The sequence below is a fragment of the Glycine soja genome, chromosome 14 (genome assembly GCF_004193775.1).
Source record: "Glycine soja cultivar W05 chromosome 14, ASM419377v2, whole genome shotgun sequence".
NCBI classification, from domain to species: Eukaryota; Viridiplantae; Streptophyta; class Magnoliopsida; order Fabales; family Fabaceae; genus Glycine; species Glycine soja.
The window spans coordinates 17,519,181-17,546,530 of record NC_041015.1 but is presented as its reverse complement, the minus strand read 5'-3'; the positions used below and the strand labels follow the sequence as shown (position 1 = coordinate 17,546,530).

Sequence of the window (27,350 nt, the reverse complement as noted above, 5' to 3'; positions counted from 1 at the left end):
GAAGACTCTTTTCGCACACTCGCAACGACGCTCACTCTCAGCACTCTCTCTTGGATGACACTCACTCTCACTTGGGATGCTGCTGTTGCGACGGTCTACGTCTTCCATTTTAGAGATAGGGGGAGCAACATGAAAACTAAGCTTTGGAGCTTGAAGAAGTTTTATCTTTTTACATGCCCAACTCCTTGAATGTCATTTGTATTGATTGCTACATCTTAGTCTCTATCTTTTCATATGTACATCATGTAAGGGTAAGAAGATTGTTTCTAAAAGTTAGAAACTTCTTTAATGCATAAAACTCTTAATTTTAATCGATTACAAGGCTGCTCGTAATCGATTACACTTGTGTTTGTAGCTTGCAGATAGGCTGTTCGTAATCGATTACATAGTTTAGTTGATACTATGTCTAGTTTTTCATGAGTCTCTGCTTTAATCGATTACTAGGCGATCGTAATTGACTATTTCATTCTTGAAAGTGTTCCTAGAAGTGACCAAGAACACTTTAATCGATTACATCAAGAATCTAATCGATTACATTGTTCTTGAAATTTTTCTAGATGTTGGGAAGAACACTTTAATTGATTAAAATGATAATATAATTGATTACTTCTTTGAAATAATCAATTATATTGACTATTTAATCAATTACAAACAGATATAACTATTTTCTCCATAAATAACCACCTTGTTCACTTTTGTGAAGGAAAAAGAAAGAAAAAAAGTGCGTAGAATAAGTCTGCGATTCACAACTTCTAGACTTCATTTTCTTGTCATGGTAAAAAGTGAGTTGTGAATTTCTTGTGAGATCAAGAAGAAACTCATTCAGTCAAGCAAAAGTTCTTACGTGTGATTGATCAGGTTGGGTCTCTCTTTGACTCAGTTTTTCATGTGTTTACAATGTTGTTAGCATATGCATGAATGTATGAAGGCATGCTAGAATAGGTTTTTCTAGTTTGGGCTAAGATTAGGTTTCTTTTAGGCTCTTATTCACAAAGGACCCTAAGGTTGGGTACCGTAGTCTCTTTTTCTGGGTAGAAACTGAGATTGATTGTGACTGCATGTAAGAATTCTATATGCATAGTAAAAATCTAATTCAGATTGGATTAGATAACCGGAGTAGCTTCTCTAGAGATATAGAGTGAACCAGGCTAAAAATTGATGTACATCTTCTCTTGATCTTATCTTTCTTTCTCATTGTATTATTGATCAATTTGCTGAAGTTTAAAGAAAATATCTTTTGGAAAAATAACTTTAACAAATGATTTTGTGTTAAGAGTGATTGATTAAATATTGGTTTTAATAAAATTTTGTGAAATGATCCTTGGAAGAGAAAGTTTTTTTAAAACTTTATTTTGAATTTTGATTTGATTTAGAAACCAATTCACCTTTCCTCTTGGTTTGAGTTTCATCATCTTATTTCATTTTGTCAGCCATCCACAATGTATTTTTCTTTTTCTTAGTTCATAACTCATGGCCATTGTTATGGAGAGGAAAGCTAGTTCTTCTTTTCAATTTTTATTTTTTTAGAAACACTGTCATATATTTAACTGCTACATTGTCGCTAAAATTATATCTGGAAGATTGAGATTGACACATTGGCTTATTAGAGAGCTAAATTTGTACATACTATATGAGTTCAATGTGATGTAGTTGAAGTATTCAGTGTTTTCTAGTTTGGGTCAAACATTATCAAATATGGAAATTTCATATATAAATTAAAATCTACACATGAGCTCAAACCTCTTCCCCCCATTGAGTTCCCTCCTCATAGGTGCACGTGGCAAGAGCCTTCGATGTTTCTTTCAATTCATCAACTGTGATGTAGTTGTTTCTTTTAGGCTTGATGCCCCATTTTTCTGTTATCTTTCAAGTAAGCTCCTAATAGACTTTCTCTTCATTATAAACTATAAAGTAATTACATTATTTTATCACCTACCTTGTAGATCATAAGATAAGAATTTGCATAATGGTCATTCTTGGTAATGTTATTATAGCTATGTGGAAATTGCACATAAGCTATATCATGGCCTTTTGTTGGAAATTGCTTTGTGCACCTAACAAAGTTCTTGTGCACCCATCACTTTTTTGTTTTTTCCTAAATTATCCTTGACAAACTTACGAATTCGTAATCAACAAGCTTACAGATTGACAATCTACATGTACGTACAAATTACAAATTTTATATTTAAACTTGTGACTTTCATGTTATTAACACAACTCTCTAACCAACTGAGCTAATAGGTCAATTATGTAATAAAATAATTAATGTCGCTATATATAACACTAAAATTTCTAATGTATATTTAATGCATGCTAAGGTAGGTTAAACCATACCACTGGTTGCGTATAATATATGAATATTTTGCTTGAAGCAATAGCTAAACATTTTATATGAATACTCCTTCACACTTGTTAAGCTGCATATAGACATTCTACTCCATGACCATAAACACTTACTCACCATTGTTGATGATCATAGTGGATACACACTTGGGCTATTCCCATGAAAACTAAAGTTGGCGTGCAAACTCAGTTTAAATGCCTTATTCTCTTAGCATCTTGATTGTCTTTGCTACATGAACAATTCATCTACAAATAGATTAAAATTTTATCCTGGTCCAATACCTTGTATTTTCCTAGGCTTTATAACCTTGGGTAGAGGATGTATACCCCCATCCTTTTTACATAGTGGTAGCTTTGTGTTGAATTTAGGTGCATTTTGATAAAATCTAAGCTTATAAAAATACTAAATTTTTAAAATAATAATAAAAAAATTAATATATTGAATTTTTTAATTGTTGATTTTTTATTTTTCAATCTAAAGCACTTGGACAACTTAATATATTAAAAAACATTCTGATCCTTTTTTTTATAGAGACATGAAGTGGTGACAGAAAATTGACATTATTGTATCTTTACACCTCCAAGTCTCCAACCTCTGTGCATTGAATTTCAAAAAATAGGGGAGGGGTAACATGACATTTGTTAACCGATGCAATTTAACTATGACACATCTTTTATAAAATTAACTATACTTATGTGATTTCAAGTTAATGATGCACATCTTTGAGATATAACATTTGAGTATTTACTATGTACATTAGAAATTGTTTTTGGACAAGCGGTCTCAGAAATATTAAGAAGGGGGGGGAGGGTGAATTACGATTTCGTTGACTATTCCTAATTGAAAATTTCCCTTTCTTTATTATTCCCTAGATTCAATTATTTCTATGTTAACAAGATACTGAAACAATAAATGAAGGAAAGTAACTTAAAGAAATATAAACACAACAGAAAGTAAAAGAGTTTAAGGAAATGTAAAGACAACAAAAAGTAAAAGAGTTAAGGGAAGAGAGAATGCAAAACCGGATTTATACTGGTTCGGCCACAACTCGTGCCTACGTCCAGTCCCTAAGCAACCCGCTTGAGATTTCAACTATCCTTGTAAAATCCTTTACAAGCAATGAACCACAAAGGACTTTCCTCCTTTGTGTCCAGTGTTTACACCAAGAGACAAACCCGTCTCTTGCAATGAACCCCAAAGGACGTTACTCTTTTGCGTTCAGTGATTACAACCAAGAGGTAAATCCCACTTCTTACAATGAACCCCAAAGGACGTTACTCCTTTGTGTCCAATGATTTAACCAAGTAGACCGTCTCTTGAAAATAGTCACCAAGAGTCGGTCTCTTGAAAAGCTTTTTGTAAGAATGGAGGAGGAGAGGAAAATAGAATAGCACAAGTTTTTGCCCAATGAAATTTTCTTGACAAAGCAAGTATTGAACAAAAAATCTTAGAAAGATGTTTAGAATGAATGAATGAATGAAATCAGTTAAAAAATTTGTGCCATGGTCACATATTTATAGCCATTTGATGGCTCTTGAAGAAACTATGTTTAAAGTTGTGACTCTTGGCAATTTCTTCAAAACTAGTCACTTTAAAAGTTATGACTCTCTTCAAAACTAGTCACTTTAAAAGTTGTGACTCTTGGCAAATTCTTCAAAAACCAGTCACTTTAAAAATTGTGACTCTTGGCAATTTATTTTTCAAAACCAGTCACTGGTAATCAATTACCATTATAGTGTAATCGATTACACATCAACAATTGTGACTCTTCATGTTTAGATTTGAAAACCAACATTTAGAAACACTAGTAATCGATTACAAATGTTATGTAATTGATTACACAAGTTTGAAAATATTTTATCACAAGTTGTGACTCTTGAAATTTGAAATTCAACATTCAAAAACATTGGTAATCGATTACATGCTCATGGTAATCGATTACTACTTTGTAAAACAATTATAAAACTGTTTTGGGCTTCTGGTAATCGATTATTGTCTCATGGTAATCGATTACCAGAGAGTAAAAACTCTGGTAAGATTTTTCTTCGAAAAATTCTTTTGGACAAATTGTGCTATTCAATCTTTTCTTTGAAAAATTCTTTTTATACTTATCTTGATGCTTTTCCTGAGGTTCCTGCATATCTTGAGTCTTCTCTTAAATCTTCACTTGAATCTTTTTTATTTCTTTAATCTTGTTTGAACAATCTTTGGTAATCTTTGGCATCATCAAAATAATCTTGGAAGCTTTGCTTCTACAATTGTTTGTATTGAATTAATTATATTCAGTATAGTAGAAACTCCACAATCACGTCAAAAACAACCACATCCAATTAAAAATGCACAGTAATACTAACAAGATTGCAAGGGAAGATGGTTTCTCAACAATTTCTCTATATTGGTAGTAAACATTTAAGGGATACATTAAGTTTACATTATTTTCCTTTGAGGAATAATGATGTAGATGTATTACTCTAAGCAAGGACTAGTGAATAAAATCATTGAAACATTAATTGACATCCTTACACAATTACAAAATTAATCATCCACCTTTGTGCTTTAGAGAAATCTATATATCTGCATAGTATTCAAAGCATCTAGGTATTTTAGCATGATATTAGTATATGTTCATAGTTATATACAAGTTATGTTCATTATGAGTGAATCTTAGTTTTCGTTTGAAATTCAATATAATGATTTTTTCAGATAGTTTGGATTAATCATTGTATTAAATCTTGTTCATTTGAACAGTTTGGGAAGAGCCACTTTTTATAGTAGATTCATATGTATAGGTTAACTTTGTTTTCTTAAATTTGATGAAATCTCAGTATAATTCATTTTTCTTTGTTCTCTGGGTGCATACTTGATTGTGGTGGAATTCATGTCACCGCTTTCATGTCGTGTACTTGGAGATCAATGCGAAAAAATGAATCTACTATAAAAAATGTCTTCTTGAATGGGATAAGGCCACACCTTTAATGAAAAAAATGAGGTTTTCATGCATGGAACAACTTTGTGAGTATCATAGAGTTATTAGATGGATAGAATTTGAATGAATGCAAGTTGCATGAGCCATGTATGAGGAAAGGGTTGAATAGTTCTTAGAATTTGTCTTAGAAAGAACTCGACCAGATAAGGATGAGAAATATTTTTGTCCTTGTATTAACTATTTGAATGGGTGATGACGAGTAGAAGACGACATACATGAACTTCTTCTCTATGATGGGATTAAGAAGAATTTTACAACATGGATATGACATGATGAATTGACAGACATGCAAATGGGGTCTCAAACTAAGCATGTTGATGTAGAAATAGGCAATCGATTAAAGGATATGATTCATGATCTTGGACAAGAGTCTATTCGTCAAGCACATGCCCTTTTGTATGATATATTGGAAAGTGATTCGAAGAAGTCTTTGTATCCATGGTACAAGAAGTCATTGACATTATTGTCAATGGTGTTAAGTCTTGTTAATGTGAAGGCTAGATATGGGTGGAGTGACAAAAGCTTCACTCAGTTGCTTAAGGTAGTGCAAAGTATACTTCCAGAAGAAAACACGTTGTCAAAAGGTTACTATGAGGCGAAGAAGATACTGTGTTCGATGGGTATAGAGTATAAGAAAATTCATGCATGCCCTAATGATTACATACTGTATAGAGATGATTTTGAAGAAATACATAAATGCCCCAGGTGTGGGGTATCACGGTACAAGTCGAAGGATGATGGCAAGTGTAGTGGTAATGAAAGCACAAAGAAAGGCCCCTAGTGAAGGTCTTATGGTATCTTCCTATTATTCTAAGGTTTAAGTGTTTGTTTGCTAATGAAGATGACACAAAAGACCTTACTTGGCATGTAGATAGGAGAAAGTGTGATGGAATGCTCCGCCATCCGGTTGATTCTTCCCAATGGAAGAAAATTAATCATTTGTATATAGATTTCAGGAAAGAGGCAAGAAATCTTAGGCTTGGACTTGCTATTGATGGAATGAATCCCTTTGGTAGTTTAAGCACTAAGCATAGTTCGTGGCCTATTTTTCTTGTCATTTACAACCTGCTTCCTTGGTTGTGCATAAAGCAAAAATACATGATGTTGTCTATGATGATATCGGGGCCAAGACAACCAGGAAATGACATCAATGTTTTTCTAAGTCCCTTGACTGAAGACTCAAGAAAGTTATGGACGAGGGGGTTGATGTGTTTGATGGGAATCGAAATGAGACATTTAAGTTTCCTGCAATGGTATTTTTTACCATTAATGACTTTCTAGCATATGGGAATTCGAGTGAATATAGTGTTAAAGGCCATCATGCATGCCCTATTTATGAAAAAGGCCAAGCTACATACAACTAAAACATGGAAGAAAAACTATGTACACTTGGCATCAACATTTTCTCAAATTGTATCACCCTTACCGGTGATTGAAAAAAGCTTTTAATGGAAGTAAGTAGCATGAAATTGCCCTGATACCTTTAATAGGTCACTAGGTTTTTGAGCGAGTTGAGGACACAATACCATATTTGGAAAGACCCAAAAGAAGCTGATAAGTAAAACTTGTATATGGAAGAAGAAGTCGATATTCTGATTTTCCACATTGGTTCAATATAGATGTCAGACATTGTATTGATTTTATGCATGTGAAGAAAAATGTGAGTGATAGTGTCATCGACATGCTTCTGAACATTCAAGGCAAGACAAAGGATGATTTGAATACTTGTCAAGATCTAGCTGAGATGGGTATACGTGACCAATTACATCCAAGGTTTGATGGCAAGAAAATCTACTTGCCTCTAGCATGTCATACTTTGTCAAGAAATGAGAAGATAAGTTTTTGTTAGTGTCTGCGATGTGTGAAAGTGCCACAATGATACTCTTCAAATATTAAGAGTCTTGTGCAGGTGAAAGATCTAAAATTAGTTGGCTTAGAGTCTAATGATTGCCACATATTGATGCAATAACTCTTGCTTGTGGCAATATGAGACATCTTGCCTAACAAAGCTAGATATGCCTTAACTCACCTGTGTTTTTCTTCAGTGCCATATGTAGCAAAGTCATTGATCCTCTAAAGTTAGATGACTTGGAAAATGAGGTTGTTAGTATCTTAGTTGGGGATGCATTTTCCTCCTTCATTTTTTGACATCATGGTTCACTTAATTGTTTATATGGTGAGGGAAATTAAATTATGGTCCCGTTTATTTATGGTGGATGTACTTGGTTGAGTGATACTTAAAGATCTTAAAAGGGTATACCAAGAATCTACATTATTCTAAAGCATCCATTGTTGAAAGGTACATTACAAAAAAAAAATATTGAGTTTTGTTTAGAATACATTGAAAAGGCAAAACCTGCTGGGCTTCTCGAGTCTCAACATGATGAAAGAGTGAGGTAAGGGTTTAAGAAGGTTGTATGTTATAACTCCAAGTCCAGAGGAATTGAATCAAACTCATTTGTATATATTGAATAATAGTAATGTAGTTATCCCATACATAGTTCGTCATGAATCCTTAGTCAAGGAAAGTAATCCAAAAATTACAAAGAATAGGGTGTTGAAAGAGGATAACAAGACTTTCCTAAATTGGTTTAAAGATATAATCTTTGGTGACGAGAATGCTTTTGAAACAACAAGGAAGTTAACAGATGGGCCTAAAAGAAATGTTAAAAGTTGGCAGGGATATGATATCAACAAGTATTCATTTTACACCAAATCACAAGATGACAAGAGTATAATGCAAAATAGTGGGGTTAGTCTTAAGGATGAATCCCAACACTTTGCTACTGTAAATGATGACAATCCCTGTCTAACATCCATTCCTTACTTTGGAGTCATTGAAGAAATCTAGGAGCTTAATTATGTTAAATTCACTGTGTGTGTTTTAAAGTGTAAGTAGGTTGATAGCAATATTAGTATGCATACCAATGATTTCAGATTTACTTTGGTAGATCTGAAGAAGCTTGCTCATCAAATTGTGCCTTTCATCACGATAGAACAAGTTAAATAGGTGTTTTATGTTCAAGATCTTTGTGATGCAAAGTTGTAAATGGTTCTACATGAAAAAACCATTGGTGTTAATCTTGAAGATGATGATTCAACCTTTGATACTTGTCAGACTCTTTTCTCCACATACATGCATACCGACTATGGAGAAGAAAAAGTCGATGACGTCCAAGAAAATCATAATGATCCTGATGAAGGAGAATTAATTAACATCGTATAATGTAATCATTTTTTATATACTTGTTTCCATATTTACAATTACATAACTTACTATACTTTTGAGTTGACTTTAATTAATGTTATTTTTTAACAGGCAGATGGCTACACCACTGAGCTCCCCTCCTCTTGAGTCAACACCTTCACCGTTTATGTTGAAGAGGATTAGAAAAGCCACACAACTCAGATCCTTGTCTGCCAGACCTGTGGGGGTGGAGATACCAGTGGTTCATGTTGATCTTACCACTGAGAAAGGTGATGGTCCACACAAAAAGAAATTAAGGACGTATTTGGGGGTCATCGCTTGAGACAAAGTGGATGTTACATATATTAATTGGAAATAGGTTCTTGATTCTTATAAGGATTTGATTTGGGAGGACATTTAGATATTTCAATTAAACCTTGTATGTTATTGTAATTGCTTGTATTAACTTACTTATGTTGTTGTTATTCACTAACACATGTGTTTTTGTATCTGAGGCTGAATTTGATATTCTAGAAGCGTCCGATAAAAGGACAAAGAAGAAAATCCTCCATATTGTAGGAGAGCGATGAAGGAAATTTGGTCGGATTTGACCTCCAAATGAGCTCTAGCAGATGACAAGGATGATGGCGATGACACAGTCTATGAGAAGTACGGTATCAACAAAAAGAAGTGGAACCAATTTTGTTAAAGCCATAGAAACCCTTCATGGGAGTTTAGTTGACTTCCATTGTTTTTGAAATTCACATTCATGTATTATTTTGAAGCTCATTTTGTTGACATAGTGTTTAATTCTCATAGGATGTTAGAAAGGAGGTGTTATCCATCCTGAAACAAAATATTGCTTATCACGTGTTGTCTCATGGGGGTTATGACTATCTTGAAGAGAAATTAATGGAGGAAAAACAAAAGAAATAATTGGAGAAAGCAGCCTAATCTAGGAGCACTAAAGTAGTCGTTGATCCTTTGTCTCCCATTTGACGACATGTGAAGTGGAAGCTAGCTCGCCTAAAAAAATTGGGTTAGATGACATCTAAAGCAACACTCCAAATTGCTGATATGATTGCAAGTTAATTTTTAGTTTCAATTGTCTCTATATATAATGACAACAATAGTTCGTAATTAGTTTCATTTTTTGTTGGTTGTAAGATTCTCTGGAAGAGCAGTCCGCATAGGGTAGCTTTGTAGCCCATGGATGTCAGGATGTACTGACTACTGCGATTAGGTGACCAGAGCACCCTGATCGTGTTCGTACTATTGGAGTAAGTGTGAAGATCAAACAATACTTTGGACCAACTTCAGCAGGCTCCCGCACATCTATGTTGATCATCCCTGAAGAGCTGGATCGACTCAAACAAAATATTAAGGATGAGCTAACATAGAATATCAAGGACAAGTAGGAGTAGTCAATCACTGAAAAAGTGACGAGACAACTATTGTTGTCCTTCAGCCAGATGCAGTCTCAGGGAATTGTACATCCTATTATAGGCCGAAACTTGAAGATGATACCATATATTGTGGGATAGTGGGATGCAACTATATTTGGTGTGTATAATGATAATGTCCCATTGTACATAAAACATGGATATCTTGAGAAAATATCACACGGTGGTCAATGTCTGAACATCGCTGTTAATTATGGATTATGTAAGTGATAAGTGCCATATTTTACTTATTTTTAAGATTAAAATGTTAGTACTTATCTTTTGATCATAATAGTTTTCTTATAAACTTCCCTTAAATCTTATTGTTTTATATATTGTACATTTATTAATGTTTTTGTTTAAATATGAAAGATTCATTCATGCATTTCTTATGTTTTGATGGTTGTTTGTTAGATCCATAAACCAAGCCAAGAATGGAGGGCAAAAAGGTCATTTTTGCATTATTTCTGAGTACCATTCACCCAGGCTAGCAACCAACTCGCCTGGGCGAGTGAGTACCTTCAGCATTAAGCAACCAACTCGCCTGGGCGAGTGCCTCTCACTTGGGTGAGTTAGTCTGACCCCTCTCGTCTCATTTTCCATAAATAGACATGCAAACCAGAGAAAAGAGAGCAGTGAAGAACCAGGAGGAAGAAGCATGCAGCTAGGTGATGGAAAAGAGAAAGGAAGTGGCGTTGAGCTGCCGATTTGTGGTCGTGGATCACTTTCTTCATCATTTCTTCTGTTGATGTTGTGCTCTACACAATGATCAACTAGTTTCTCCAAAGGATTGGATGTAATCTTCATACCCTTATGTATTTCATTTGATATTATACACACACACACACACACACACACACACACATGAATCTCTTCTACTCATTATTGGTGATTTCATTATGTTCGTAATGCTTGATTCTATTTGATCACTAGTTTCATGAAATTGGATTTTATGTTTGACTGGAAAGTACTCTTAGAATTTGAACTGAATGAATTTACTCTTTACGTTATGTTGCTAGGAATAGAGCATGACATTTTGATTGCAAAAAAAAAATGAGATTATGATTGCATTGTTGGGATATTTACTTCATATGCGAGTGATCGATATTTAGTAAATATTCTTAGGATTCTCGAATGTGAGGGATCGATTCAGGCTAATTTAATGTGTGCATCAATGATGTTAGAAAATGATTCATATATCTTAATCTTATTAGGATAATGAGGGCATGACCGATGAAATCCAATCCTACGTCTTTCTTAAATTAATTTAATGTATTTTAAGTGTTTCCATAATTTTACGTATTTCCGATGCACTAATTTTGGTATTTTCGTTATTTATGATATTTCGTTATTTTCATTGAAACATGATATTTCGATTAAATTTATACATAACTATTGAACTGTTTACTTTTATCCTAAGGAATTGAGTAACTCAAGTCTCTGTGGAGACGATCTCTTTTAAAAAATTTGTAACCTACAACGACATTGGTACCCTTGCCCATAGTCTAACAAGTTTCTGGCATCGTTGCCGGGGACTTGAGTTGCCCACCCAATTCTTTCGGATTTAAATTTTCAGTTAGATAGGCTATATTTCTTTACTTTTGTATTGATTTCTTTAATCCTGATTTTGTATAAATTCTCTCTTGTTATATTTTATTTTCACTAACCTTGGTGCTTATGGTATATTGTAGTGTGTTCTTTTTCCTTTATGCGAGGTAAATTTCCTGCAGATAGATCACTATTTGATCCTAAAATTACCAAGACTAAAAGGAAGAACAAGAAGAAAAAGAAATAAGCAACCACTAAGCCATCGAGTGAATCTTCTTCTATTGTTTCTCTTTCTCCAGAAAAAGCGACTTGTAATTGATAGTATGGCATGAAGAGGAGGAGAAGGAAATAAACCACCAAGGAGGACTCTTGGTGACTATGCTTATCAACAACGACCAAAAAATTACAACAACATAGTCATTCCTCCTTTCAGCATGAAGGGTGTGGAGCTAAAGCCAACATTTTTTATTGGTTCACACCCTTTTGCTGGAATGAATCATGAGGATCCATACACACATTTGTCTACCTTCATGGAGTTGTGCAGTACCACAGGAGCTTTTGACAAAGATGTTAAAGTTGTCTACCTCGGAGCTTTCCCATTCTCCTTGGTAGGTAAGGCAAAGACATGGATCCAATCACATCCAAACAAAAGCCTCAACACTTAGGAAGAGGTGGAGGAAAAATTCATTGCAAGGTTCTTTCCTCCGTCCAAATTCATCAGTGCAAAACCAGCCATCGCTACTTTTTCCCAAGGGTTTGATGAACATCTTTGTGAAACATAGGAGAGATTCAAGTCTTTGTTGCGGAGGTGCCCAAACCATAGTTTTAATGATGCTGCACAACTACATATTTTCTACAGTGGTTTGAAACCTCAAACAAAGATGATTCTTGATGCCTCAGTTGGAGGTACTATGATGTCTAAGAGCTCGAAGGAAGCAATTGTAATCATTGACTCCATTGCAGCCAGTGATTATCAGAGTCACCATGATAGGGCTCTGATTCAAAGAAAAGGTATGATGGAGCTGGATACTCAGAATGCAATTTTGGCTCAAAAAAACTCTTGACTCAACAAATAAAGGCCTTAACAAAACAGATAGGCCAACTTCCTCAACAATTTCAACAAGGTGGATCACAGAAAACACACCAAGCTCATTAAGTTCAACAAGTTCTGAGATGTGACTTTTGTGGTGGTGACCATCAAAATGGCCATTGTTCAGCACTTGGTGATTGCCAACAGGAAGAGAAGGCCTATTATCTGCAGAATCAAGCCATACCTCAACAAAGCTTCCAAGGGAACTACCAAGACTACAGAGGTAGCTCATGTTCAAATCAGCCTTATGGTTGGAGGCCACAAAATAATAATACATACTCTAGTCCCACTGACTTCTTTTGTAGGTCCTTCTAACAATTCTTATGTAGGTCCTTCAAATAGGGCTCCACAACAACAACAATAACAACAAGCTCAGTCGGATAAAATGTCAAAGAAGGAAGATACTTTAACTAAGTTTATGCATATGTCCATCATAAACCAGCAGAAAACTGAGGATTCCATTAAAAATCTTGAATTTTAGGTTGGATAATTTGCAACACAACTCTCTGAGCATGAAAGTGGATCTTTCTTAGCAAACACACAGGTTAACCCAAAGGAACAATGTAATTCAATTATAATGAGGTGGGGGACTGTGGTTGCTTTGAAGGATAATGGTGAGAAAAAGAATAAAGAAGGAGTTGAAAATGAAAAAGAGAAAAATGATGAAGTGATGACTAGTGAAAAAGTGGAAGAGAAAGTGGTAAGTGAAGAAGAGAAGTAGAAATCAAAGAAACAAGCCACTAACCAAGGTAAAGTTGTAGTAAACCATTCACCAGTTAAGCATCTTTCTTATCCGCATGCTCCATCAAAGAAAAATAAGGAAAAACAATTCAAGTGTTTCTTAGACATTTTCAAACGACTGCAGATTGACATTCCTTTTTTTGAGGCATTGGAGCAAATGACAACATATGATAAATTCGTGAAGGATTTTCTTACAAAAAGATAAGAATTATGAATGATGAAACAATGGAACCTGAGCCATAACAATGACATCCAACTTAAAAGATGTTAAAGAAGCCATTTTGGGAGGCAACCCAATGTTTCTAAATTTTGTCTTAATTTGTGTTACTTTAATCTTATGTCTTATATTTCTGAACTTTACTTGAGTCTTTATTTGCGAATTATGTTTTTGAATTCATAATCTATTATGTTAGAGTTATCATTGCATGGCCTGGAGACAGACCTATTTTTCAAGAGGAGAAAGAGCAGAGAAGGATGAAGATATGGAAGATCCTATTGACAATTTCATTAGAGGAGATTGAGCTCCTAAGCCATGATTGTAAAAAATTTGTGAACTTGTCTTTCTTTATGTTTATTTATATATTTGTATTAAACTTCATTACTTTATTACTTTATTTACTTTTATGGATTTTTTCTTGAAAACTTACGCGAGTTTGTGTTTTTGACTGATTTACGCGTGCTTTGATATATTTTGTTCTGTTAGTTGTAGATTATATAAAAAAAAATCTTGGGCATAACATGCTTTGGAAAGAATCAGCAACCAATGTTTTTGAAACTTGCTTTTGATGGGATCAGAAAACAGCTAAGTGATTTTTGGAAACATTGAGAATGAAAAACAATGAATGGCTTTCCCAGATAACAAAATGAATTCAAATGTTTTTGCATGGATTTGATAAACAACAGTTTTCAAAACACTAATTTGATTTAAACATGGAAACATGCCTTAAGCTTTAGTGACTGTGTTCAACCACAAATTTTACATTGAGGGTCCTCATTGATATGTTCTATAGTTGATTTTGCATGAATTTCTAATTGTCATAACATATGATTCATGGATACGATTTAGGAATTCTTTCTTTCTTTACATTTTAAGCCACTATCCCAATGTATATTGTTTTACCATTTGCAAGCCTTTTGAGCCAAACACTTCATATTTTGTTGCAACACTAACCAAGGATAAAAGTTTCGTACCTTACCTTAGGTTAGGAGAACAAAGATGTTTGGTTGGCGATTTCTATCATTTGGTGGGTAATGTGATGGAAATACTCTATTTTTAAATGTGGGTATTAAGGTACATTAAATATTTAATAGAAAAGGAAGAATAGAAAAGAAATAAAAGTAAAGAAGAAAAGAAAAAGAAAAGGGAAACAAGTTCTTTGTGAATAAACAAATGTTTGAATTATGTACATTTTAGCATAAACTATACAAAGTTGTTGTTAATTTTATGAGTTGGGATTTTGGAATAGGAAGTAGTGATAACTTGGTTGAAAAGGGAAGGGATAGGAAGTGATGATTCTTCTGAAATGCTAGCTTGTTTTATGTTGCTCTCCTATGCTCAAGGTATGTTTGAATATCCATAAAATCCAAGATTTCCTTCAAGCGAGGCCCAACCCTAAAAGCCCTAATGATCCATGATGATTATGCACTTTATCTTTGATTTAATAGAAATGATTTGCAAAATTGATTTATGACATATCAGTGATTGGAATTGAGATGAAACACTAGCATGTGTGAGAATTATACACCTTTGAGAGGTTTTCCTCTATTTGTGTGAATCAGGTGTTTTCTCTTATGTTCTTTAGAAACAAAATGTGAATTGATCTTAATCTTAGTAGGTTTTGTGAATTTCATATTTGTGTTTTCATTTCTCATGGTTGTTTTTTTGAAAAATGTTGTTTTGATCAATTTGGAGGTTGATTCTTTACAAAGCATGTTCATAATTTTTTTAAGCATATTTATATTATACTTATACTACTGTTATTTCTAGTTTTCTATACTTTGCTTGAGGAAAACCAAGATTCTAGATTAGGGGGAGTTGATAAGTGCCATATTTTAGTTATTTTTGGGATTAAAATGTTAGCTATTACCTTTTGATTGTAATAATTTTCTTATAAACTTTCCTTAAATCTAGTTGTTTTTATGTATTGTACATTTATTAATGCTTTTTTAAATATGAAAGATCCATTCATGCATTTCTTATGTTTTGGAGGTTGTTTGTTGGATCTAGAAACCAAGCCAAGACTGAAGGGCAAAAAGGTAATTTCTGCATTATTTCAGAGTATCATTCGCCTAGGCTAGCAACCAACTCGCCTGGGCTAGTGAAGTTTCTTCAAACTTGAGCAAGCAACTCACTCAGGCAAGTTTAGCTCACTTGGGCAAGTGAGTACCTTTAGCATTAAGCAACCAACTCGCCTAGGCGAGTGTAGCTCGCTTGAGTGAGTTGGTCCGGCACCTCTTGTCTCATTTTTTGTAAATAGCTATGCAATCCAGTGAAGAACCAGGAGGAAGAAACACACAACCATGGGAGCTAAAGGAGAAAGGAAGTGGTGTTGAGCTGCTGATTCATGACCGTGGATTGCATCCTTCATCATTTCTTCTATTGATGTTGTGCTCTACACACTGATTAACTAGTTTCTCCAAAGGATTGGATGTAATCTTCGTACCTTTATGTATCTTTTTTGATATTTCACACACACACACACACACACACACACATATGAATCTCTTCTACTCATTATTGGTGATTTCATTATGTTCGTAATGCTTAATTCTATTTGATCACTAGTTTCATGAAATTGGATTTAAGTTTGATTGGAAAGTACTCTTAGAATTTGAACTGAATGAATTCTCTTTACATTACATTGCTAGGAATATAGCATAACGTTTTGGTTGCAAATAAAATGAATTTATGATTGTAATGTTGGGATATTTACTTTATATGCAAGGGATCAATATTCAGTAAATATTCTTAGGATTCTCGAATGCGAGGGATCGGTTCAGGATAATTTAATGTGTGCATCCATGATGTTAGAAAATGATTCATATATGTTAATCTTATTAAGATATTGAGGGTACGACTGATAAAATCCAATCCTACGTCTTTCTTGAATTTATTTAATCTATTTTAATTGTTTCCGTAATTTTACGTATTTTCGTCACACTAATTTCATTATTTTTGTTATTTTGTTACTTTCATTATTTTCGTTAAACCTATGATATTTCGATTAAATTTATACATAACTATTGAAATGTTAACTTTTATCCGGAGGAATTGAGTAACTCAAGTCCTTGTTGAGACGATCTCTTGTGTAAAATCTAGAACTTGCGACGATATTGGTTCACTTGCTAATAGTCTAACAGTAAGTAAATTTAAATTACAATCCATTACCTAATTGATTGTTTTAAATTGATGCATAGTTTACTTTATTTCAACAAAAAATAGGCATATGAATGAGTTAAGTCTGCGATCAGGGAATGCTTCTGTGTATGGATTCTTTGAGCCACAATCCATACAAAGATCTGGGCAATCGTAGTTTGAATCTAGGATTATATTAAGAAATGGATGAAAAATTCACAGAGAGACGTCTACCTAGGAGTCTATTTGAATGGGTAAATAAAACTGAACAAATTAATTTAAATAATGCATGCATTATAATAACTTAATGTTCTTAGTGTTGTGGACATTGACAACTATTGGTTATATGTCCTAAGGACAATGTTGTTGCCTAGTTCTGTTTCTTGCAGAGTAAGCGCTACAAGTACTTGAAAGGAATGATTAACAGGTCAATTTTAGCTTGTAACACATTTACTTTATGATTAGTACATGACATTAATATTTTAATTGTACAATATACATGCGTGTTTCTCTTAACTAGTGTTTTGAAGGGATTCAACGACAAACATGGAAGTAAATCCAAGGCAACTGCTAAATGGATTTGAGTTAAATTAAGTCATTTAAACAATGCTCGATCTCTTCAAAATGACATTTTTATTACTTTGTACACTAATTTTGGGATAACTTTGAACATCTGATTGAATTTAGTGTAATAAGCAAAGAGGAAACACCAAGTGTGGGTGTTACATCATGCATTGGATGTCAAACATTGATAAATGCTAATTATGAGTATATTTTGGGGTTAAATTATATAGGAATTTGTAATTTTTCTCTCCTAATTTTTCCTTTTTTTAGCAAATAATTGTTATATTAACATCATTTAAGTTTTTGTGCAGAGAATATTAAAAGTGATGAATTATGATACTTAGTGAGTAAAATAAAGCCTAGGAAAATGAGTTAATTAAGGAGAACAGAGCTAATTAAGGAAAACAATCTAATTGAGGAAAACATGACTAATTAAGGAAAGAAGACTAATTGAGGAAAGCATGACTAATTAAGGAAAGAAGAATAATTAAGGAAAACATGACTAATTAAGAAAAGTAAGGTCAAGCTTAGTGCAAGAAGCTCGCTAATCTACACCTATAAAAGAAGAAGAAAGGGACACACAGATTCCAATAGAATACAATTCCTTGTGGAAGACAAAGGCTAGAAGAAGGAGAAACAAGCATTAGGAGTCATTCCTTCCCTTCATTCCCTTTCTTATCTTTTCCCCCTTTACTAAATAATTCCCTCTTGCAATTGTAAAGTTTTCATGACAATGAGAGGCTAAACCCCCTTTGTTGGGAATTTGGCAGCCAACTACTCTTGATGTAATTTCTCTTTCTATCTATTTATGAATATTATTTTGCATGGTAAGTTTTAGGGGTAGCATTGGAAAACATTATTTTCTAATAGAACTGGGAAATAATATCTAAATAAAGTCATTGCTAGGGATAGGTTGATTTTTGTTTAGCCTGTTATACAACTCTATTCTTAATGCAATTTACTATTTTATCTCTGCAAATAGATTTAGGAGAGAAAATAGATAAATTAAGCTCTTTTATGCGGGGGACCAAAGTTAGAGTATATTAGTAGATGCATGGATAAATTGGAATAATTATAAATAAATAAAAATCATTAACGTTACATGAAGGGGTAGCTCTGGTAGGCTAAGTTCTCAACATTCTCATCTTTTGAATTTTCTTCTACAATAATATTGGATTTTCTAATCTTTTTCATCCTTAATTAATTCATGCTTAATTCTTTTTCTTGTTTGATTTAATTTTTAGCAATTTATTTTACTACTTTCTATTACCTTTTCCAAATCTTTTTCTTAATTAAATATTCATCTACCTAAGTACAAACAAAGTCCTTGTGGATACGATACTCAGACTTCTGTTTTAACTTTACTACTTGGGACGAATTGATGTACTTGTCAATCCATCAACAACCATAGTCCTATGAGGTTTCAAGGATAATTGGAAAATGATAATTGCTTACTTCATAACTAATTTCATTTGTTATAGTTGTTATTATTTACACTGATTAAGTTATGTTTTATTATATCATGAAATTTTTTACTGATCTAAGACCCCTTGGAACCAGAGAGAATAAATGCAATTTGCATTGAGTGGGCAAAATGCTTACTAAGAGTTAAAAATGAAGCACTAAGTAGTGTTTAAGAAATTTTATAATTCTTAGACTTATGTTTAGCTTAGGTTATAGATGATTTTATGTATTAAGATTATTGTTTCATTACTTTCAAAGTTCTTTATTTAATAGTATTTAATCAATAATAATTTGAATATAATATATTATACTGCATGGATTGGTTCTATTTTCAATTTGCAGGTTTGGGTAGTATTAACAAAATAGATAAAATATTTAAAAAAAATGAAAAAAAAACATTAGTTTTGGTAAACTCGATGCTATAATGCATGATACGACATCAGTTTTGATCAGAACTGATGTTGTATAGTAGCAAAAACAACATTGGTTATGGAGAAACCAATTTTGTAAGTATTAGACAACATCGGTTTTCACCAAAATTGATGTTATATAGTACTTACAACATCGGTTTTTTTAGAATTGATGTTATTTTTGCATTTTTTGGTCTATTTCCTACTATACCACATCGGTTTTGGGGAGAACCAATGTTGTATAGTGGACTTCAACAAATAGTGTTAAAAATGATAATTTTAACGATGTTAGTTTCAATATCGGTTTAAAATCAATGTTAAATGTTCACAAAAACCGATGTTAAAAATTTATTTTCTAGTAGTGACAATTTTTGTATTATTTTGTGTAATATATGTATATGTATTATATATAATTATGTATACTATAACATAATGTATTATTTATAGTATATGTATGTAAATAATTCAGCATGTTAGGTTTAATATGGTGTTTTTTAAACCTTGGCTTTTTATTTAAACAAACATTTCAAAAAAAAAAAAACTTAAGTTTGACCTTTTTAATAAACCAGTTTGGACTCGTCAAGTTCTCTACCTATCTTAGTCTTAATTATCCACAAAACAAGTATGTGACTATTGGTGATTGAAACCTATGACCCTTAAAATCAGAGATAATAGCAATAAATTTATTGATTGTTGTTGTGTGAAACTCAATCTTAATGAATTCCATTGATCTCCCTTCTCTATTACTCCTTTTGTTTCTTTTTAATTGTTGGATTTTTTATTTTTTTTGTTTTTATTTGTTTGTCATTTACAAAGTTCAAGATCACATTAATTACTCTTTTATTAATTATACTCTTACTTGTTTTATAATATTTAATTATTTTCACATGCATTTATTGTGAAGTGAGAAGAAAAAGGGACAAAAAAATGAAAATTGTATGACTATTTTATTAGAATCAAGAAAATTTATTGTCTTTCTTGATTTTTACATAACAACCTTAAATGACATAAAAGGAGTATATCTATTTTTCCTCTTTACTTTATCCTCAATGTTTTCTCTTGAAAAAACAAGAAACACATTAGAAGGAGGGTTGAATAATCTGTATATGATTTTGAGAAAACCTTTTGCAAAACTATGTTTTTAACAAGATAAACTAAGTAAAAATGGGAGGGGAAACATAAGCAAAAAAGAACACAAGTTATACATGGGTTAAGTTAATTTAAACTACGCCCAATTCTCCTTCAACACGAATGGTTCCACTAACCAATTATGATTACAAACAAGGATTCTTCCATGTTAATTTTGAAAGAAAAAAAAACCAATATGATCTTATAAATAAGAAAGGATCAACTATTTAAGTTTGATAAGTTTTGTCCAAAGAATGATAGGTTCATAGCACAAGGAGAGAAAGAAAGTTTGTTCACTTCTTGTAACATCTGTTCTCAGACCTGCTTATCTAGGCACTTAACAAATGAATGTAGACAAGCTTCACATTCCTTCCATTTTGAGAGAAGATGGTTTCCCAAAAACAAGTGCTGCCCAACAGTGAGAAATTAAACTTGTTTTTTTACCATTCTTTTTTTTTTTTTACTCTCTTAGTAATGTGGCTCAACAATTGTCTTGCTCTTGATTAGGAGTTAGAATTATACTCAAAATATCATGTTTTTCATTAAATAGAGGCATTTAAAAATAACAGCATATGTGAAAAACAACATAACTACCCCGCCTGGTTGATAGAAAAAGAAGATAAGAGCATACGAATATAAACTTGAAACAAAGAGAATGTTATATAAAAGAGAGCTTTAGGCATGTTTGTTTTGGATGATAGAAAAACTTGTTTATGATATATAAAATGTTGGATGCAAGTTTTCTATAAAAGACATTGGATGCAAGTCAATTGTGCTTTGGAATTCCTGGACCATATTGTGATAACGTGTTAGAACAAATATACCTATCACTTCATGGGATGCAAGTTCAGTTTGTATAACTCAATAAACTTCATTATTCCATCAAAGTTAGTAGTAACTTTTGTTACAGTCAAAAGTCAAAACTATGCTACTCTTAGGATCTTATTATTCATGTCTTTGGTTCCAACACTTTTTTTAGTTAAATGATATTCTCATTCTATCTTCTTAAATTCCGATTAATTGATAATCATAAGACAATATTCCCATTTTAGACCTGATGACAACCTTCACTTTTCAATTTTCCTCTATCATTTTGTTCATGTGACATTTTTCTTCTTCTTTGTCACATGCATGATTTTGGGGTTAGCCAGATAGGTACAACGCCATATATGGTGCAAATTTATAGAAGTCTTCCTATTTTTTAATAGAAGTCCTTGTATTAATGAGAGAAAGAAAAAACAAACATTGGGTCCATAGTCAAGAACTAGTGTTCCAAAACACTATTTCTCTTTTCCAGTGTTTTTTATTTTGTTTTAACACAGTTGTGTTACCTAGAATGGAATGTTTGTCTGTTTTGAAACATGTTTACATGAAACTGTCAACAGAAAACTTATCCATTTTTGTATTTTTTTTAATTTACCCATTTTGGACATTAATTAAAAAATTACTCAATTTTGATAAAAAAATCAGATTATTTTTTCACATCCTTTCTTGAAAATGTCACGAATAATAACAACATGAAACCAATTCTTAATATTTATATATTTATTGTACCTATTTCCAAAGAATAAGTAACCAAACACAATAAATTATTAAGTTTAATTACAAACTCGTAATATCATTTTCGACCGGTTCAGATGACATGCAAAAAGCATAAAGCAAACTACCTTCTTTGTTTAAACTTTTTTCTTAACTTTTTAATAATATATATATATATATATATATATATATATATACACTTTGATAAACAACTTTTTAAAATTATTTTATTCATTGTAACAAGTGTGGATACATTGCATGATTTCTTTTTAAGTTTTCTATAATTCATAAAATTAAGCACTAAAATTAAAATTATTGGTGGTAAATCATACTCTTGTGAGTATTTTTTTGTGTACTTGTGGAACTTAATTCAGCTCCAATATAATTTTGTAAGCTCCATGTTCTGTCAAATTTTTTAAAAATTATATATATATATATATATATATATATATATATATATATATATATATATATATATATATTTGTAGAGAAATTATACAACAAAATATAAAACTAAGAGATAGAAAGAGAGAAAAGAAAGATAAATTTAAATTTTAAATATAATAAATGATAGGATGGAGAAGAGATAAACGCAAAATATAATATTATATAAATTATTGTATAATTTTTCATTTAGTGTTTCAAAAAATTTATTAATTGTGTCATGCGTATCATTGTAGTCCTACCGCATTCTGTCGAAATGAATTTGAGTGTCATGCAAGTGGCCTTAGATGGAACATCATAAAGAATATACACACTATGTTATAGGAATTAATCTGAGAAGAAAGTGAAGGGAGAAAGGTGGAAGGGGAAGCAAAATGCTTGGTTGCTCAATTGGCTTAGGAGAAAGTTGAGAAAAACAAAAAATATTGGTGGATCTTAGGTTTTCTTTTTAACTTTTGTCATTAGAGAGAAATTTATTGAGAGAGGTCATAAACTTTCTATTTTCGTATCTACCCATCTTCACATTTTTTATTTATTTTTATTTTCTCATCACAATATGACATTTGATAGTAAAAATACCTACTCATGGTGTAGCACCCTTGATCATATTTACCTTTTTTTTTATAATGCTTTATCATATTTACTAAACTTACTCTTATATCGTAAATAGTATAAAAATATATGTTTAGTATTTATAAGTGAATTACGAAATCCGTAAGAATACTTTTCTTTTATACATATGTAACTACAATATCATTTAGTAATTATAAAAACCAAACTTAATTATAAAAATATATGGGTCCAATTTCCTTCTTGGAAGAATTGAAGTGAAACTCTTCTCAAGACTGAAATACTTGTCATCCCTATCAATTGTTTGTATAGTGAGGTCATACCGCATACATATATACGAGAAATAAAGAGAAGGGAGTGAGGTGATTTAATTCTCAAATCACGAATCACAAACACAAGTTCTGCAATAACTTGCCATGGCCGAAATTTCCTCCCCATGAAAACATATCAGTTTGATGGCATAAACAGGGATGCCAATTATGAGATATACATAGCAAGGCATTCTGGATGTCACAGGTTTATGGCTGATGGAGCAATATCAAGTGAAGACAGTGATACTGTCCCATCTACTTTGTTTATGTTTGTTTGTTTGTTTTTTTTTTTGACAAATATTAATTATTAGTTTGTTAGTTTTTGATAGCAAGAATAATCAAATCTGCGACCTTTTTCTTTTTTCCTCCTTCTTAACCAATCAACCAACCTTATATCTTTGTTCATGTTAACAAAGAATATTAGTGGTAGGACTAAAAATGGACAAAATCATCTTTGAAGGATCATGAATTTCCACTAAATCAGTAAGGAATTAATTGGATGGGAAATTGATCTTTTATTTGGGACTAATTTGGAGTATTGTACTATAACCTATAAAGGGAATTTTCAAATACTATCTATTTATGCAGGATATTGAAATTTCAATTAAGTAAAAAAAGAAAAAAGATATAAGGAGAAATAAGAACAGAAATTTTCTAAACAGATTTAGCTTACTATCTAGCCATGAGAGAGCTGCTGTGGTGAAGGAAGTCCCTCATCAATTTGTTTGAAGAAAAAGATGACATCATTTTTTGGGAATTGCACATCAAAGATAATGAGTCATTTGCACTCTAATAGAGCTTAGTTCACAATGTATCATGCATTGACGAAGTATGTAAACAAGTTCAAAATTGCATTGCTTGTTGTTTTGTCCTTTATGTACTCTTTTCACATATTCTGCACATTGGCTGGTTTTGGATAAAGCACACATGCTATTATTCGCCAAAGATTTGTATCCTAACCTAAAGAATTGAAACCAAGTGGCAAGCATTACAAATCATGAAGGAAAATTATACAATACAGATATCTGCGTGATTACATTAAGAACCAAAGCAAAAGTTTCCATATATTTATGATGAAAGCATCAGTGATTTGTAGTGTTGCTTCAAACTGTGTTAAATTGAGGAGGAACATATGAAGCTCTTCTTTCTAAGAATCCAGAGGTCCTGCTTAGCATGGTCTATTACTTCTTCCACTGAGGAATCCTTTGAACAACAACCTAAAAGGTCATCATAGCAAATATGTTAATCCACTAGATCTATTGCACATGAGAAAAACCAAACTTAATTTTGAAAGTAATTATCATTACTTGAGCTCTCAATATTTTTATGCCTCATTCTTTGAGACATCTAAACAAATAGAAAAAGATTCCCTACTCACAAAATTTCATCGATTTTAAGGTGAAAGAGACAAGTAAATGCAAATATACTTTCTACATGCTATAATTGTCTTCATCATTGAGGGTCCCATTATTGACTTCATATAGGAAAAGATATGTTAATGGTAGTTGTAGTGAATTGGCATCCAATCCGATTAAATAAAAGTAGATCATGATCATGGTATATGCTGTGCTCTTACACTCGTGACACCACTCTTGCTACACACAGAACACCTACTATGATTTTGAAAGATACCTTGCCAGAGTTTTCTTTGTTTCCGACAATAGTTTGACAAGCCAGCCTCCAAGATTCGGGTTTCTGTTTAAAATGGCTAAAGCTTAGAAGATCAGAAAATTTCAAAACTTACCATCATATCACCCTCAAAAAGTAAGAAGGACCAGTTAAAATTTCCAATCAGCTAAACCGTGATTGTGAATCAGTTATGTCATCCATTCCATTATTATTCAGTTCAACTTGAATTAAACCAGTTAAAATTGAGTCATGACATGAACAAAGTGTTCCTTGTGTGTGCCAGTGTGAGAGGGAGAGGGAGCATGCCTTCTTAAGATATCTGAATTCAGTGTTTGTTCTTTCATTTAAAAGATCCTTTCCTTCAAGAATCTGCAACAAAAGAATCAACATGTACGTGCAATTAGAGATTGATGATTGTATTTACTTTGTAAAAAACACTAGAACTATATTATGTCTTGTGAAGAACTCGAGATCCAAGATTCATACCTCAATATGTTATGCCTATTGATTGACAAAGACCAACTATACTTGGGTGTGTTTAGAAGTTAGAACACTGTATAGAGTTGAGATAGTTCATAACACTGTATAGAGTTGAGATAGTTCATTTTCAATCAAATGATTTATGAATGAGCCAACATTACACACAATATGTTTAATGAATTAATTGAATTTTTAAAATGAGTATCGTTCTAAAGATTTTTCTTTCAAGAATCCATTTATATAAGAATTAAAGTATTTTGTTTGTCAGATTCTTAACACATTGTTTAAAGCACTTGTTAGAAGATATTTTCAAACAAACATCTTACGATGCATATGGACATGTTAACATGAGAACAACACAATTCCTTACCTCTACTAACACAATTCCTTACCTCTACTATGCATGTTCCGCAGCTACCACCTCCCCCGCAGTTCATCAGCTTCCCCTGTTCTTGAAGCAGTTAAAATTAGTTCCAACTACTACATAAATATGATTTAAACATGTACGTATCCTTGTAACTATATCAAAATTTGATTTTAATTCATACAAAGTTGGAGTTTTTAATAATAAAGGGACTATTTTAAACTAATTAAATAAACAGAGGAACCAAATTAATAATTTAGTCTTTTTTTAAAATGTAATTTTAATACTCAATTATATTATAATGGGTTGACTAAAGTTACTCTATTTAGAAAACATGATCTATAATAACAATCAAAAGTCAAAACTGAAATTTATATAAAATTTACTTCATTTGTTTTAAAAAAATAGAGACACATTTTAAACTTAATAAAAACAGAGTAAAAGATCTGATTCATTAGAATTTTAAGGAAGACAAAACTTAAATGGTACATAGGATTCAAATACGAATTAGAAAACAACACGAAAAACTTCATTAAATTTAATCTGACACCAATTAACCCATTAATCTATATGCTTGTTGGAAATTGAAAAAGCTTAAACCTTTTAAGAATGCATATTAAAACATTCAATATGCTTTAAAGAGTTTAATTTTTATGTATTTTGAGTGTAATTATTTTTATACTATAACTAGTTATAAATTATTATAAATATAACTTTTGATGTAACTATTATAAATTAAATAAATTTATTATACATAATAATTTATGATTGAATAATAATATTTTTTTTTTACATTATCGGCGCATAAATTATTTACTCTGTTTTCAATTACTTAAAAAATATAAACGTTAAATAACTTTCATATTTTTAATAAAAAAAATACTTCTTGGCATCTATAATAAATATTAAATAAATAAGAAAAAAAAACTAGTACATAGTTGAGAATGTGGTGCAAAAGATGTTAGTGGTTGTGGTTGATTGAAAGCATGTGGTATGAGACGTACGTAGGTGGCATACAGCTCGATCTTGTTATCCAACATGATGTTCCTCAACAACTTCTCTCCACTTATTGCTTTCGCTTTCTCCACGGGTACGACCCCTCACTTCCCGCTTTCGGCTTGCAACAACAAACAACAATTTCACATTTTTCATTCATTCCCCACTTCAATTAACTAACTGAATTTGTATGCTACATTAGGAACAAAGTACAAGCACAAATGTGAGATGTATAACTTAAATTTCATAGGTAGGAATAAGATTAGTTAGATGATACCCCGACGAACTCGAGCTCTATTTCGGGAGGAGAAGCCGGCGAAGAGGCGGCAAAAGGGACAGTGTTGGGCCGCCACCGCCGGGGAAAATAGATGGCCGGATTCCGGGCGTCGGTGACAAGGAAAATGGTGGTGAATAAATTCATGGAAGCCATTGTAGTTCGCGCGCTTATTAGTTAACTGTGCAAAGGCAATGGCCAATGACTAATGAGTCGTGTGTATATGTAATTTCGTACTTTTTATGTATTTATATTTGATATTTGAAACTGTAGAACTGCCTCGTTCTTACCAGGCCAATTGGCCAAATTAAATATAAATCCCAATTTTGATTAGACTACATAAAAATACTTTTCTTTTTTATTCGGACATAAAAATAGTCGCTTTAAGGCTATATTTCGGTACACTATTTATCATTATGATGATAGTGAAACTAAACTTTGATTACTCAAATAAGATCTTAGATATGAATTATGCAAACGAAAA

The 27,350-nt window shown here is 32.1% G+C and overlaps 1 pseudogene; it reads right to left on the bottom strand.

The window, feature by feature from the left end:
- Positions 1 to 23,940: 23,940 nt before the first annotated feature.
- On the bottom strand, positions 23,941 to 27,108 carry LOC114384369 (annotated as a pseudogene).
- Positions 27,109 to 27,350: the final 242 nt, after the last annotated feature.